The sequence below is a fragment of the Babylonia areolata genome, chromosome 27, assembly GCF_041734735.1.
Source record: "Babylonia areolata isolate BAREFJ2019XMU chromosome 27, ASM4173473v1, whole genome shotgun sequence".
NCBI lineage: Eukaryota > Metazoa > Mollusca > Gastropoda > Neogastropoda > Buccinidae > Babylonia > Babylonia areolata.
Window position 1 is genome coordinate 30,416,254 of NC_134902.1, and position 18,261 is coordinate 30,434,514.

Genomic DNA, 18,261 nt, shown 5'->3' on the forward strand with positions numbered 1-18,261 from the left:
ACGTGCTGCAACAACAAATCCAAGCAGTTCTCCAAGAAATTCCTGCACCGACTGATGTAGAAGAGGTATGGAGCACCTTTAGAGATGCTGTGTACACAGCAGCAGCTGACACACTCAGCTTTGTACAGAGGAGCCACAAAGACTGGTTTGACGAGAACAACTCTGGAATCTCCAAGCTCCTGAACACACTGCATATACGGCATCAGGATCACATTTCCGATGAAGACTGCCAGAGGAAGGAGATCCAGTTCTTGCAAACCAGGCAACTCGTACAGAAGAGGCTGCGTGAGATGAAGAACACCTGGTGGGAGAGAAAGTCCGAAGAGCTGCATTCAGCTGCTGATGCTCACGACAGGAAGACCTTCCATGATGGTCTCCGAGATGTATATGGGCTGAGAGTCACAGGATCAACCCCTGTCCGAGCCTTGGACCAGACCACCCTCCTGACAGACAAGAAAGACATCCTTGCCCGCTGGGCAGAGCACTTCAACACCCTCCTCAACAGGGACTCGTCCGTATCTGACGAGGTAATTGCAGCCCTCCCACAGCTAGTAGTCAATGACTCGCTAGCTGCCCCTCCCACCAAGGCCAAGACCCAGAAGGCCCTGAAGCTGACAACGTCAGGAAAAGCACCAGGAGTGGATGGAATCCAGGCTGACATCTACAAGTATGGAGGCGAGGTGCTGACAGACAAGCTGACTGCCCTGTTTCAGTCTATCTGGGAGAGAGGGAAGGTCACCCAGGATTACAAGGATGCTTCAATTGTCCACATCTACAAACGGAAGGGAGAAAAAACATCCTGCGATAACCACAGTGGAATCTCTCTCCTCTGCATTACCGGCAAGACCTTCGCCCGCGTCATACTGAACAGACTTGTTGACCATGTCTCCAACACAGTCATCCCTGAAGCATAGTGCGGCTTCCGCTTAGGCAGGGGAACATGTGACATGGTGTTTCCGTACGCCAGATGCAAGAGAAGTGCCGTGAGCAGAGCAAGGAGCTCCACATGTTTTTTTGTAGACCTGACTAAGGCCTTCGACACGGTGAACCGCCGTGGTCTGTGGAAGATCCTCCTAAAGTTCGGCTGCCCAGAGAGCCTAATCCAGCTGATTGCGTCTTTCCACGATGGCATACAGGCGAGAGTACAGGAAAATACTGACATGCGGATCCGTTCCCTGTGGTAAATGGAGTGAAGCAGGGCTGCGTCCTGGCACCCACACTGTTCTCCATTCTCTTCTCTGCCATGCTGATTGACGCCTTCCAAGACTGTGACCGGGGCATCTACATTCAGTTTCGCACAGATGGCAAACTTTTCAACTTGCGGCGACTCCACGCCAGGTCCAGGGTCTTTGAGGTACTGTTGAGAGAGTTCCTCTTTGCTGATGACTGCGCGCTTGCTGCACACACCCATGAGGACATGCAGCTCATTATGGACATGTTCTCAACCTCCTGCAGGCGCTTTGGACTCACCATCAGCCTCAGCAAGACCGAGTCCATGTACCAACCAGCTAGCTCACAGAACGCCAGTGCCTCCACCCCACCTGCAATCAAGATCGATGACACAGAGATCAAGTCAGTCGACATGTTTTGCTACCTGGGCAGCACCCTATGCAGCAACGGAGCCCTTGATGTGACGCTGCGCATCGCCAAGGCCAGCTCCGCCTTTGGCAGACTCAACAACAAGCTATGGAACAACAAAGGCATCAGGCTCAGCACCAAAATCAAAACCTACTGAGCTGTTGTGCTGACCACCTCGTTGTACTGCCGTGAAACATGGACGACGTATCGCCCTCACATTCAACAACTTGAGCAGTTTCACCAGAGATGCCTACGAAAGATCCTCGGCATAAAGTGGCAAGACAGGGTCTCCAACCTCCAGGTCGTAAAGAGGAGCGGCCTGCCCAGCATCGAAAGCCTGCTGATCCAGTGCCAGCTACGCTGGACAGGACACGTTGTCCACATGACAGACAGCAGGATCCTGAAGATGCTTTTGAATGGCCAGCTGAAGGAAAGCCACAGTGAACTTGGAAGACTCTGCAAGTGCTTCAAGGACACCTTGAAGACAAACCTAAAAGCCTGTGACATAAACATCGCTTCCTGGGAAATCGATGCCCTTGGCCGCTCTCGCTGGAAGATGCTGTGCTCTGGTGGCATAAAGACGTTTGAAAACAAGAGAACGCTGGCCATTAAGGAGAAGCGTGAGCGAAGGAAGCAGGGCTCAACTTCTGGAGACTTTTTCCCTTGCAACACCTGTGGGAAGTGCAGCATCCAGAATCGGCTTCTTCTCCCATATGCGGATACACATCGACAGATAAGCCTGTCTGCCTACTCATTCGTCGCACCGACGGGAGACTCCATCATGTAACCATAGGACACGCCATTTTTGTTCTTCACTCCATAGAAAAAAGGCAAAGAAGGGAAAATGAATTTAGACAATAGGTCTCTCTCTCTCTCTCTCTCTCTCTCTCTCTCTCTCTCTCATTTTCCCCTCTCATTTACTATGTTGTTATCAGTTGTTGATGTTTTGTTGTCTTTTCCAAATGTACTTGTGTATGTAATACTATCGTGTAATGATTCTGGTGTGGACATTAAAAACAAACAAACAACAACAACAACAACAAAACCCACACCATTTCGTAAATCAAACTTGAATGTCATAATCACGGTCTACTGATTGAAATAGGAAGGGTAAATGGATTTTCAAGAGGATGTCCCAAGGTGCTGTTGGTAAATTTCATTGTATTTTGGAGTGTCTTTATTTTTCTGATATTCGTTAAAGATTGTTGCCTATTACACACACACACACACACACACACACACACACACACACATATATATATATATATATATATATATATATATTCTTATATATTTATGCACATACGCACGACACGCGCACACGCACATGCATGCACACAAGTATGTACACATGCACACACACACACACACACATATATATCTATATATATATACATACATATATATATATATATATATGTGTGTGTGTGTGTGTGTGTGTGTGTGTGTGTGTGTGTGTGTGTGTGTGTGTGTGTGTGTGTGTGTGTGTGTGTGTGTGTGTGTGCATGTGTACATACTTGTGTGCATGCATGTGCGTGTGCGCGTGTCGTGCGTATGTGCATAAATACATAAGAATGATATATATGTGTGTATATATATATATATATGTGTGTGTGTGTGTGTGTGTGTGTGTGTGTGTGTGTGTGTGTGTGTGTGTGTGTGTGTGTGTGTGTGTGTTTCTTTTCTTTTTTTTCTTCCTTTGTTTCCTTGTTTTTCCTTTTCTCACGTGTGCCTTACAGTGTTATATTCTTCATATGAATGTTTTTCTTTTTCACGATGAATGATGTGTCCATAGAATCAAGGAAAAGTGTACAGGCTATCAAATTCTTTAAACGTACTCATCTGTTGACAAGAATATGAATGAAGAAGGATTTTTTTTTTTATATCAAGGATTTCACTTGTGTATTATCTTTCTTACCTGATTATTTCCTTTTTGCATTATTGATATGCAAACAGAGACGAAGAAGGTGTGCACGGGCGATTCGTTATTGTCATCAGAAAAAAAAAAATTCTGACGAACACTTGAATGAGCTTAGGGACGGTTTATGTTTTTATGGTTTAAAGCAGACAGTGAAGTCTTTTGGGTTGAATTTGATTTGAGTTGAATTGAAAACCGTTAGATAGTTAATGACATCCTAAATAGACATAGAGTTGGTTTTGGGGGGAGGTTGGGGGTGGGGGTGGGGGGTTATTAGTCACTTTCTCTTTGTTATACTTGTACATCGCTTTTTGTAGCATTGGGTTTACTTTATTTCTCTTGTTTGGCATACTTTTATACATTTAGCTTTTTTCCAAAGATCATATTCTTTTTTTTTCTTTAAAAAAAATGTTTAGATATCCACAGAGGTTTCAGACGGTTTTTCACCCGTTTAGAGAGAGAGAGGGAGAGAGAGAGAGAGAGAGAGAGAGAGAGAGAGAGAGAGAGAGAGAGAGAATATAGTTATATCTGTCTTGTCACAATTGAAGGGCGGCCATCTGTAAAATAAAAAATAAACGTGTAATTACCGCTCCCAGTTGGGCGTCTGCCGAGCGGGACGCCGCACAGCCAAGAGTCCTCTTTGAACCATCTCACCATTCAACTCTCTCCTGCCTTGTAACATTGTACATTCACATGCCAGAATGAATACGTTATCAACAAAATCTAATGCATGCAATTATCAGACGTGTGTCAAGACATATCAAACAAAATTCCTACTCGGCGTGATAAAGTTCCATCAACGACGTCGCAAACCACAAGATTTACGAAACCTATTCACTGGAGAATGGCGTTCCCGTGGGAAAGATTTTGTCAGTTGTCTATCGGACCTTTGAAATGCATGGTTTGGGTTTTCCGGCGTGTGTGTGTGTGTGTGTGTGTGTGTGTGTGTGTGTGTGTGTGTGTCAGTGTGTCAGTGTGTGCGTGCTCGCGCCGGCAATGAAACTCATTTATCATCTGCTTCTGCTGTTTTTATATTTGCATGTTTGGTGGAACATGGCACGACCAGCACAATATACATGACATGGACAAACAAGTTCAAAGAACATTTTCACGAACTGTGGTCAACTCAGTGCAGTGATCAGGGATTATGTAGAAGTTATAACGAATTCCAGTGCCTTTCGTTTACTCTGTAGGCAGACTAAACTTTATTCCCAACGGCTTTTTCCTGGCATAGTTAAAACAAGTGTGTATGTCTATATTTGATTAAGGTTGTTCAGTTATACCATCACAGAACGTATTTTGCTCTAGATAAGTAGGTTATCACCATAAATAATGCTATGCATTAGCACGCTTTTATTGAGTTCAAAGCGTTTTGTTAAAGCAAGAGGAGCTGACAGATTATATTGATGACAGCTTGTGTTTTGCTGCGCATCACTGAGACTGCGCTTATGCACATAAACGAGTCGTGCGCGCGCGCGCGCGCGTGTGTGTACTTCGCTGCAGTTGTCCCAAACGTTTGAAAAAGCTGTTGAGTTTTAACATGATGTGAGAGTGGAAAAACATGAGTAGCTTCTTGATTGGTAATATGCTTTAAAAGAGATAACAAGTGTGTCTTTGTTTTTTGCAACAGACCTCGACAACAAAAAAAAGAAGAAAAAAGATGCCTATGCTAGTTTTCAATAATTACGCCCATTTGTCGATGTCCCGTGACTTGCTCAGTTGCTTGGCTGTGAAATGACGGAGTGAGTGAATTTAAGCCACGCTCTCGCTAATTTTGCCGAGTGGTTAAAACCATACTCTATGCTTTTTCTGAGTCAAGGATGATACAATTTTTCAGCACCATTTGGACGCTTCAGTCAAGCTTGATTGCATTCACCTAATTGTTTAACTTTACTCAAGCTGTAAGAAGAGAGGAACTATCTTCAAACATGTCGAGTGATACTGCAAGTGCGGAGATGCGTAATGTAAAGGTTGTACAATGTGGGAGAGCGAGAACAGAGCCTTGACAAACACCCATTTTTATACGTGGTGGATTGGTGGCCAAATGGTAACGCGTCCGCCTAGGAAGCGAGAGAACCAAAGCACCTCAGCTAACAGCTGACGAACGGAGAAATTCTGGCCTCATCAACCCCCTCCTCTCCTCCCCTAACGCCAAGCTCACATAAGAGGGTAGGACAAATGTCGGTCTTTCGTCCATATAACACCTCCCACCCACCCCTCCTCCATATACCGAGCTCACAGAAGAGGAGGGGGTAGGGGGAGCGCGGGTGTAGGGGGGTAATTATGGGCTTATGCCCATATACACCCCACCCCACCCCCTTAAGAAACACCCGCGAAACGGTGGCAGTGAACTGGAACCCATGGCAACAGTCACCCCCACCCCCACCCCCCCGGTCCCCCCAACTCTACACCCACCCGTACCCACACCATTCCCTTTCAGCCGGGGCGGGCACTGATGCGTCACCAGCCATGATGAGCACCTCGGTGGAATCAGTTGTACAGCTGGCACGTAGTGATTATCACCAGTCGTTGGCTGCCACATCGGAATCGATTATGTTAGTTTGTACGTGGCAGCCATCAACAAAAGTCTCTGGCTTGCACACGCAGTGACCTAGATCAACAGATCTGGGGGAATCGACGTCGTTGAAGATGCAGGGAAGCGTCGCCTTCGCTGTCAGTTCCACATGACAGCCACAATACAATTAGTATTCTGTCCGCAGGACCACGTTTTCTATGTAGGACTCGATTTACCACACACGCTGTAACAACCCCCCAACCCTACCACCACCCCACACAAACACACACACACTCTCTCTCTCTCTCTCTTGTCACTTCCTCTCTCTCTTTTCTCTCTCTCCCCTTCCCCTATCTCCCTCCCTCCCTCCTCTCTCTCTCTCTCTCTCCCTCCCTTTTCCTTTCTCTCTCTCCCTCCCTCCTCTCTCTCTCTCTCTCCCTCCTCTCTTTTTCTTTCCCTCTCCCTCCCTCCTTCCCTCTCTTTCTCTTTCCCTCTCTCTCTCCCTCCCTCTCTTTCTCTTTCCCCCAGCTCTCCCCCCCCCGACCCCTTTCTCCTTCCCCACTCTCTCTCTCTCCCTCTCTCTCTCTCTCTCTCTCTCTCTCTCTCTCTTTCTCTCTCTCCCTATCTCTCTCTCTCTCTCTCTCTCTCTCTCTCTCTCTCTCTCTCTCTGTCTCTCTCTCTGTCTCACCCACTGAGCCGAATGGGAAGGAGTGGCAGTCGCGGTAACATAAACAGGCCGCCACACGCGGCAGCCGGTTTTCCATCTTGCTGGAGGCTGGCAGTGTATATTTCACTGCTGGACAGTAGTACAGTGTAGACATTTTCAGCAAAATGTTTAATTGTTGTTTGGCAATAAACTGCGATAGTTGGTATGGGAAAGAGTGCTCTTTGTTAAAAAAAAAAAAAAAAAAAAAAAAGAAGAAGAAAAAAGAGGGGGTTGTGGGGGGAGGGGGGGGGGGGGAGGGGAGGCAAACATACGATCTTTTATTTTTGACATCTCTCTCTCTCTCTCTCTCTCTCTCTCTCTCTCTCTCTCTCTGTGTCTGTGTCTGTGTGTGTCTGTGTGTCTCTCTCTCTTAGTCTTGACCATAATAATAATCATAATGACTAATGATAATGATGATAATTATAATATTAATAATGTTCGGGTTAGGTCAGGGGTATAGCCCTTGCTACTGGTACCATGTAACCCAGTACTACCTGCCGCATGTGAGGTCTCCCAACGACGGACCAGGCGGAGGGGGAAAACTTTCCCAACGGCTGTGAAGGCGGAAGAGGATGACCAAAGGGCAGGTGGGACTCTTGTCCTTGGCTGGAAGTCCCCCTAGGAGACGGAGCTCTGAAGAAAAAAACCTGCACCTGCCGAGGCCGTCCTACACGTGGCAGTATCTGCACCTGTGGGACTGTGAGCGTCGGTAGGCGAAAGAGTGGGGAAGGGACTGCAGAACTCCTCCTCATTAAAAAAAAAAAAGTCATCTGTGCTGGACAGGCAATCAGGCTAATGTCTACGAGCTAGTACTTCAACACCCAGCTTCTCCAAGCCCTGCGGCGATGGAGAAGTGGTAACGGGGATAGGCAGAGGATGCTGCTGGCAGTTCCTAGTCACGACTCTGCACGCAGGCGGCTGTGGTGTGATGGTCATCCGCCGTAGACTGGGGCAGATGCGGCGCCCGTATCCTCCCACAGTGTCAGAGCAGCCCTTTTTCGGGACAGCACTGTTCTCCCCACATGGGGAAGGGGGGGGATAAAAGCCGTGATCCCCAAACAAAGCCTGCCTCACCTAGTACCTAGCAGGAAACAGCACCTACTTGGACATCCAACACTAGCGGTCGAAAACAACAGAAGAAAAGAACCAGGAGTCAAGCCCTGACTCTGGGTTCCTGGAATGTTCGCACCCTCTTAGACAGAGACGACAGACCAGAAAGACGCACAGCGCTCATTGCTAGAATGCTTGATCGCTACCAGGTGGACATAGCAGCCCTGAGCGAAACCAGGTTTGCGGGTTAGACCCAGCTGGAGGAAGTTGGAGGGGGCTACACCTTCTACTGCATTGGAAAGCCAGATGGCACCCCAAGAACCTCAGGCGTGGGCTTTGCCATGCGAACCAAACTTGCACGACAGCTTGACAGACTTCCACGTGGGATAAACGACAGGCTGATGACCCTGCGTCTGAAGCTGTCCAAGAATTGCTTCGCCACAGTCATCAGCTGATATGCCCCGACGATGACCAACCCTGATGACATCAAAGAAGCTTTCTACGAGGAGCTCAGCCGCACCATTTCAGCGGTAGACAGAAAGGACAGGCTGATCATCCTTGGGGATTTCAATGCCCGCGTCGGCGTGGACTTCTCCTCGTGGCCAAAAGTCTTAGGACAGCACGGCACTGACAAGTGCAACTCCAACGGACTGCTTTTGCTCTCGCTCTGCGCGCAGCATGGACTCACCATCACCAACACCCTCTTCCAACAAGCGGACAAGTACAAGAACACATGGATGCACCCCCGCTCCAAGTAATGGCACATGCTGGACTATGTGATTGTCCGGCAGAGGGACAGAGGTGATGTTTCCATTACACGCTGCATGAGAGGAGCAGTATGTTGGTCGGACCATCGCCTGGTACGCAGCAAGATGAACATCAGACTTGCACGCAAGCTCCAACCAGCCAGGTAGAAACCCCCTAGGAAGCTGAACATCCACCGCCTCCCTATCACCAAGGACGTGCTGCAGCAGCAAATCCAAGCAGCTCTCCAAGAAATTCCTGTACCGACTGATGTAGAAGAGGTATGGAGCACCTTTGGAGATGCTGTATACACAGCAGCAGCTGACACACTCGGCTTTGTACAGAGGAGCCACAAAGACTGGTTTGACGAGAACAACTCTGGAATCTCCAAGCTCCTGAACACACTGCATATTCGGCATCAGGATCACATTTCCGATAAAGACTGTCAGAGGAAGGAGCACCAGTTCTTGCAAACCAAGCAACTTGTACAGAAGAGGCTGCGTGAGATGAAGAACACCTGGTGGGAGAGAAAGTCTGAAGAGTTTCAGTCCGCTGCTGATCCTCACGACAGGAAGACCTTCCATGATGGTCTCCGAGATGTGTATGGGCCGAGAGTCACAGGATCAACCCCTGTCCGAGCCTTGGACCAGACCACCCTCCTGACAGACAAGAAAGACATCCTTGCCCGCTGGGCAGAGCACTTCAACACCCTCCTCAACAGGGACTCGTCCGTATCTGACGAGGCAATTGCAGCCCTCCCACAGCTACCAGTCAGTGACTCGCTAGCTGCCCCTCCCACCAAGGTCGAGACCCAGAAGGCCCTGAAGCTGACAACGTCAGGAAAATCACCAGAAACGGATGGAATCCAGGCTGACATCTACAAGTATGGAGGCGAGGTGCTGACAGACAAGCTGACTGCTCTGTTCCAGTCTATCTGGGAGAGAGGGAAAGTCCCACAGGATTTCAAGGATGCTTCTATTGTCTACATTTACAAACGGAAGGGAGACAAAACATCCTGCGATAACCACCGTGGAATCTCTCTTCTCTGCATCGCGGGCAAGATCTTCGCCCGCATCATACTGAACAGACTGGTTGACCAGTCATCCCTAAAGCACAGTGTGGCTTCCGCTTAGGCAGGGGAACATGTGATATGGTGTTTGCCATATGCCAGATGCAAGGGAAGTGCCGTGAGCAGAACAAGGAGCTCCACATGGCCTTTGTAGACCTGACGAAGGCCTTCGACACGGTGAACCGCCGTGGTCTGTGGAAGATCCTCCTAAAGTTCAGCTGCCCAGAGAGCCTAATCCAGCTGATTTTTGCGTCTTTCCACGATGGCATACAGGCGAGAGTACAAGAAAATACTGACATGTCGGATCCGTTCCCTGTGGTAAATGGAGTGAAGCAGGGCTGCGTCCTGGCACCCACACTGTTCTCCGTTCTCTTCTCTGTCATGCTGATTGACGCCTTCCAAGACTGTGACCGGGGCATCTACATTAAGTTTCGCACAGATGGCAAACTTTTCAACTTGCGGTGACTCCACGCCAGGTCCAGGGTGTTTGAAGCACTGTTGAGAGAATTCCTCTTCCCTGATGACTGCGCGCTTGCTGCACACACCCATGAGGACATGCAGTTCATTATGGACAGGTTCTCAACCTCCTACAGGCGCTTTGGACTCACCATCAGCCTCAGCAAGACCGAGTCCATGTACCAACCAGCTAGCTCACAGAACGCCAGTGCCCCCCCCCCACCCCCCCACCCCCCCACCCCCCACCTGCAATCAAGATCAATGACACAGAGATCAAGTCAGTCGACAAGTTTTGCAACCTGGGCAGCACCCTATGCAGAATGTGGAGTCAAACTGGAGGACCGTGCGTGAGCTGATCTATAGTACAGCTTCAGAGACCCTGGGACCCATGACCAGAAAGTACAAAGACTGGTTTGATGAAAACTGTGATGAAACCAAGCAGCTTCTGGATGAGAAACGCCGTCTGCATCAAGCCTACCTGAGCAACCCAAAGTCCACATCAAAAAAGGATGCGTACAATGCCATCCTCAGGACTGTTCAGCAAAAGTTACGTCAGATGCAGGATAAGTGGCTGAGTGACAAAGCTGATTAGATTCAAGGATATGCTGACAGGCACGACATGAAGAAGTTCTATGATGCCTTAAAAGAAGTCTACGGCCCCACATCCTCAGCATCATCCCCCCTCCTCAGTGCAGATGGGAATACCTTGATCATCGAGAAGGAGAAAATTCTCGAACGCTGGCCTGAGCACTTCAACAGTGTCTTAAATCGCCCTTCCTCCATAAATGATGAAGCCATAGACCGTCTCCCACAAGCCCCCATCAACGAAGCACTGGACGATCCACCAACACTTCTTGAGACCCAGAAAGCAATCCGTCTGCTATCCAGTGGCAAAGCACCTTTCTCAGACTCCATACCAGCAGAGGTCTACAAGGATGGAGGCACTGTGCTGACTGAGAAGCTCCATCAGCTGTACTCACTCATGTGGAAAGAAGAGACGATCCCCCAGGATTTCAAAGATGCATCTATCATTCAGTTGTACAAGCGAAAGGGGAACCGGCAAGCCTGTGATAACCATCGGGGCATTTCCTTGCTCTCCATCGCAGGCAAGATACTTGCCAGGATCCTACTAAACCACCTCACAGCACACCTTGACCAAGGTCATTTGCCTGAGAGCCAATGTGGATTCCGGAAAGAGCGTGGAACCACCGACATGGTGTTTGCTGCAAGGCAGCTGCAAGAGAAATGTCAGGAGCAAAATGCTGATCTGTTTTCCACCTATGTCGACCTCACTAAGGCCTTCAACACCGTGAGTAGAGAGGGACTGTGGAAGATCATGGCCAAGTACGGATGCCCTCGGAAATTTATTTCCTTGGTCAGCCAATTCCATGAAGGCATGCAGGCTCGAGTCCAGGACAATGGCGAAACATCTTCTCCTTTTCTTGTCACAAATGGTGTCAAGCAAGGCTGCGTCCTGGCTCCAATACTGTTCAGCCTCATGTTCTCTGCAATGCTTACTGATGCCTTCAGAGATGGCGATGTTGGAATCGACCTAAAGTACCGAACAGATGGCAAGCTGTTTAACCTCAGAAGGCTTCAACCAAAAACGAAGGTCATGACAGACATCATCAGAGACTTTTTGTTTGCTGATGATTGTGCCCTCAACGCTGGATCTGAAGCTGACATGCAACTCAGCGTTGACAAGTTTGCCACTGCCAGCAGGAACTTCGGCCTTACCATCAGCACGAGGAAAACTGAAGTTCTCCATCAGCCAGCCCCAGGGAAACCCCACGTTGAGCCCAACATCACAGTCAACAGTCAGAGACTCAGTGCGGTGGAGCGGTTCACATACCTTGGCAGCACACTGTCACGAAATGCGACCATCGACGATGAAGTGAACGTCAGGATTGCAAGAGCAAGCGCAACTTTTGGTAGACTCCATGCAAATGTCTGGAACAGAAGAGGCATTGGTCTTGAGACCAAGCTAAAGGTCTACAGAGCAGTAGTTCTCCCCACACTACTGTACGCCTGCAAATCTTGGACACTGTACCAACGACATGCCAAGAAGCTGAACCACTTCCACACAACATGCCTCAGGAAGCTACTGAACATCAAGTGGCAAGACAGGACCCCAGACACGGAGGTGCTTGCAAAAGCCACCCTTCCCAGCATCTTCACCATCCTGATGCAGTACCAGCTTCGCTGGGCTGGACACGTGGCGCGCATGCCAGACCATCGGCTGCCCAAAAGGCTCTTCTATGGCGAGCTGCAACAAGGGAAGAGATCACACGGAGGTCAGAAGAAGCGCTTCAGAGATACTCTGAAAGTCTCTCTTAAAGCGTTTGATATCAACCCTGACTCCTGGGAGGAATCTGCAGTGGACCGTGACAAATGGCGCGCTGCTGTGCACAAAGGCGCCCAGTTGTGCGAGGCCAACAGGACTGCTGCAGCTGTTCAGAAGAGGCAGGCCAGAAAGTCACGGTCAAACAAGCTCCCTGACAATGATATGCCTGTCTTTGTCTGCCCCAACTGTCAGCGAACATTTCGTGCACAGATTGGACTATTCAGCCATCTGCGCATTCACAGATAGATTCATGAGCATCCAAAATGTCCTTGTCAGGGTATCCCTCCTTACTGAGGCTCTCCAGCTGGTGACGCCACATGTCGTACGAGTCCTGTTCATCACTGAATTTCACCAACCATGGTTTTCTCGAGCTCACTATCACGGGTGAACTGGCAGTTGTTGCCGTGAAGGCTGGAGTAAAAGCAGAAGTGCTCGGTTAAGTGATGGTATCCTGCTGGTGTAGCTTATTATCCAGCTATGCAGATCCTCCTTACTGTCTTCTGGTCGAGCTCCCATCTGCGCGAACATTTGTTTGAGACGTTGTGCCTCTTCATCTGTCAGCCCCTCTGAGGAGATCTTTTCCTCTTTGCATTTTTTTTTTATTACAAACAAAATAGTGAAGGGTTATCAAATTTTGGTGAAACCCAAATATAAAGAAAAAACAATTGTAACAACTTATACAAGTAGTGTATCACCCTCTGGTAATCTAAAATTTCCACAGATACACACACAAAATTATTTATAAAGTAATTGTAAAGGATATTCTTTTGTCTTTCTTAATAATTGAAGACCAAGCCTCTTTGATAAAGTTACATATTGTCTTGTTCTTGCACACAGGCCTGTGCACACACTGTGGTTTTACTTTATTTGTACAGGGGACAGCATGTGACGCAGCAAGTCACATGACAAAAAACAAAACAAAACAAAACACACAAAAAAACAAACAAACAACTCCAAGCAGTGTGCTCAAAGGGTTTACACAGTGACTGTGTACTCCAAGCTGAGCAACTTGCAATACTGTCATCTGGCTCACCAAACACAGCATCAGTGAACTGTCTTAAAAAAAAATTCAAGGGAAGTAACTCTATTCCAAATACGTCATCTGTTTAGTAAAAACTTGAATTGTGCATTCTAACAATATGAAGCAATGCACATTTATAAAATATAGTAATGATTTCTTAATAGCTATTTTTTATTTATTTATGTTAATCTTCTTTACTAGTTTCTTGTTTTTCTTTTATAGTTCTCTCTTCAATAGTCTCAGTTTCACTCTACTACATTTGTGCGCACTTATATGTCTGCAACAATAATGTTTAACATCACTATGTAATGGGTGTTTTATATAGTCATGTATGGAAAACTAGAGGAAATGTGTTCATACATAAGATACTCCATATGTTGGTTGTTGTTTTTTTTCCTTTGTTTTTTTTCCCCTAGAAAACAATGTATGGATTGTGTTCTTTTCACATTGTGTTAGCTAAGCAAAGTGTCCATAACTCTATGCTGATGCTAAGTATGATGTCTGTTATATGTTATAAAATTGCACTGTTACACATGATGAAAATGTGTCCACCTCGACCAAAGTTGATTATAATTTTTTTTTTTTTAAACCCCAAAAAAACCAGAAAACTCCTCTGATACGCTAAGGGGAACAACTAATCACATAACCAATCCATTGCGGTGCCTGTGTATTACGTCCCTTAGACCACAAATACCAATGCAGCCCCAAACGCTCATTTGATTTATACTTGTGGATGACCGAATATAACAGTAATTTCACTACGTGCTCCTGTTAACTGAAATATACAAAATATCACAAAATGCTACTCTGTATGACTTTTCCTGTCTTGTGTATTTCAAGAGAGAGAGAGAGCGTATGTGGATCAGTCCTCACGCTTTTATAGACACCTTGGAACTCCCCAATCCTATGGGGAACAAATGCAAAACAACAAATCCATTCTAGTGCCTGTGTATTACGTCCCTTTGACATGAAAATCCCCAGTGTTGGCTGAACAAAGCCCAGTCGTAGTTTATTTCATTTTCATTATCAACAAAGCCCTTCGTATCATGCTTTATGTTAATTACTTTTCTGTCATCTAATCTTTTTTCTTATCTATCTTATTTATTTACTTTTTATTTTCCGTTTTTATTATTATTATTTTTTTGGTGTGGTTTTGTGTGTGTGTGTTGATTTATTTTGTTTTGGGGGGTGAGGGTTTCACCACTATGTCTTCCATTCTTGCAGAACTGGTAAGTTGTCGAGGCCTCGCCAGAACGTTATATCATTATACAACTGACAATCCAATACCTGAACGTATAGCCCGGGACATGGAATGAATTTTCCCTCAACGAAATACACTTAGAATCACGTATTTTTGTTTGTGTGTGACGTGCGTGTGTGCGTGAATGTCAGTGTGTGTGTTGCGTGCGCGCTGCGACAATTCCATACCTCACACACATCACAAAACTCCTCCAATACGCTAAGGGGAGCAACTGCCACACAACTATGTGTATTATGTCCCTTTGACCACCACTGCCTATGGTATAATTTCAAGTTGTGATTTCTGCTTTTGACTTCTTATCATTGCATTGCGTATTAGACTGATGATTTCCTTCTTCCATTTTTCTATTTTTGTTCTTTCCCCTTTCGTTTAAAACATTTTCGCTCTTCATCTGTAGCCGCCACCTTATTATTGTCACGATTCATTGTTTTTCTCTGACTCCAGCCAAAGAGTAATTGTCATTGCCATTGTCATTGTCAATACTAAAAGCCTTAATTGTCTCACTTGTGGTGGATGACCTCAGTCCAATCGTAATAGTGAATAACGCAATAGCGTGACCCCATCAACTAAATGTACAAATATAACAAAATACCACTCCGGTCATGTGATTTTTCTTCTATTGTGTGGCTTTGATATGTGTGCGAGGTATGGAATGGTTCACACACACACACACAAACACACACACACGCGCGCGCGCGCGCGTTTGCAGAACGAAGCGTCCGCTTTTTTCATTCTTCTTTTCCTTCTCTCTCTCTCTCTCTCTCTCTCTCTCTCTCTCTCCATTTCCTTTATTTACCCCTTCGTTTTTCATTAGTATATTTTGTTCTTTGGTGGGTTTTTCATCATCTCTCTCCCCCTGGTACAACTGGTAAGCTCTCAAGCTGACCACCAAGTGCAACGGTGCGTGTATACCTTTATGTGTAGTTTTAATAGACAACCGCAAAGTCTTGTGTTTTTTTGTTTTGTTTTTTTTTGTGTGAAAGGCTCAGAAACATGCACCAACGGGAAGACTTATTAGGCCTGACCAGTGCGTTTGGTTATATGTCAGGCAGGTATGTGGTGTTGTGTATATGGAGCATTCCTCACACCCCTTTTTGACACACCTTTGAAACTCCCTGGATACGATAAAGGGAAAAACTCCCTCGCAATAAACCCCTTTGAAGTACCTGTGTGTTACGTCCCTTCGACCATGCAGTACCAAAATCTCAATTGTCTGTGAAACATGAATGAGAGCTTCCAAATGCTGAAAACAATTTAAGCACATGCTCCCATCAGTTGAAATGTATGAAATATTACAAACACCTAACAGAGAGCTTTGTGCAAAAATATGTAAACAATTTTAACGCATGCCAATGTTTACTGAAATGTACGAGATATTTTTAATATTTAGTTCTGAGAAGCTACGGAAACGGTATGTGCTGTTACTGTCCCTTGAGTTTGGAATAGATGTTTACATAAAGTGTATGTTGATATAAAAGATAGTGACGCTGGTGTGAACGGAAATATTAACTCAGTAAATATGGGGTTTCGCTTGTTAATGTGTGCCTATGCGCATCAGTGTGAGTCGTTGTTGAGACATGGCAGAGATTTGTTCAGCCAGAGTGGAGATATAGATTTTAATTTCTCTGAGATCTGGTAAACAGACTAAAAGGTAAATCTTGCGGATGATGCTATTCAAGTTATTCCATTGATACCTAGCAGTGACTGGACTGAATGCGGCTTGTTATAGTTTTATATTTCTTTGGTAAGTGTTTTTGCTGTTTAGATATGGGTGATAGGTAACGACTTAATAACATTTGTTATATCGACCTATGGCATCGGTGATTTTCACTGCACTATCTCATCATGTTTCTTGATCTGGCCTTGTATGTGTGTGTTGTCCAAGTGTTAATGCACCTTGAAGTCGCTGCAAGTGCCTTGTGGAATGACGACGAGGTGGTGAGACTTTCACAACCTGCACTTCTACACCACCTTTCTCCTTCTGCTCACTAACATATGGCGTGTTTGTTTTGTGTTGTTTTGTTTTTGCTGGTGTGTGTGTGTGTGTGTGTGTGTGTGTGTGTGTGTGTGTGTGTGTGTGTGTGTGTGTGTGTTGTTGTTGTTGTTGTTGTTGTTGTTGTTTTGTTAATGTTGGTGTTGTTGTTGCTGCTGCTGCTATTTGATACTGCTGCTGCTGTTGTTGCTGCTATTGCTATTGCTGCTGTTGTTGCTGCAGCTGCTATTTTGATACTGCTGCTGTTGCTGTTTCTGCTGCTGTTGCTGTTTACTTAATGTCTTTTATTCCTTTTTACCCTTTCGGCAATCTCTCTGGGTTTTGAAAAATGAAGTATGCAGGCTGCCTGTTTTTTTCTGCTAAAAGAGTGAAGTGGTGGTTTATTTCTGTATTTGACTCTCTTTTTGTTTTCTTTTTTTTTATATTCTTTTTTGTTGTTGTTATTGTTTGTTTGTTTGTTTGAGGAATCCTTTATTGTACGTCAGAAAACAATCTGTCTCTGTCATGATCTTTTCTTTGGGATGTGAAGGTCTATGTTCTGACATAGTTTCCCTATACAACTGGGCTGCAAACAATACATAAATAAATAAATTAATAAATAAATAAATAAATAAAAACCAACAAACCAATAAGTATAGAAATGAATGGATGGATGAATGAATATTGTGATGCGCTGCCCTCTGATGAGCTGTACTGCAGTGTGCTGTAGTGTAAAGTACGTGCGCTGCACTGTATTATTCAGCACTGCGTTCTGTCGTATTGTATTGCATTGAATTGTGTCACTTCTCATCGCATCGCATCGCATCGCATTGTATTGCATTTATTGCATTGTATATCATACTACACTGCCTTCTTACTAACTGTATTGTGTTGTGATGTTTTATTGTGATAGAATCTTCCTATGGAAGTGAATGAATGCATTATGTTAATTATGATTGTCCTATAAAGTAGCAAAAATGGGACTTGACGTTTACTCCATTTTATATAATAGCTTCCTTTCTCCAGACATTAAATCATAGTATTTTTTGTTTGTTTCTTTTTTTTTTTAATACGAGCAACAGGCATGTTGAACGTTTGTTCAGTTCAAGCTGGCCGAGATTCTTCATGTGGTTTGAATAACTTGTTCCATGATTGTTGGACAAGTCCACTCCCTCTGCTCGCTACTCATTTGTCGTGACCTTCCGTCGCACTTTTCAGAGGAGTGCCCCTACGTGTGCAGCATTATTACCTGCCCTGTCTGGCCTTATCTCCCCTTACCCTGCCTTACCTCACCTTATCTTACCTTGCCCTTCCCAGTCTGGTCATTATCAGTTAGTAATGAGCTGTTTCAATATCACTGCTGCGCGTTCGTCTGTCTTCATTGACGTACGGCGCTGAATGATTTCTTTCCTTACCCTCTGCCTCCTCACATATTTTTGCATTCTTTCAACTCTCCCCTGCCCTCCACCCCCACCCCCACCCCCTCCACCTCCACCTCCATCCCCACCCTCCTCCTCTCATAATAGACAGAACCCCCCTCACCCCATAGGTCCTTCTGAAACATAATGCTATTTCATTGTTGGGTACTGCGTTTGCTTTGTCTGTGTTGTGATTTTTTTTTTCTCAG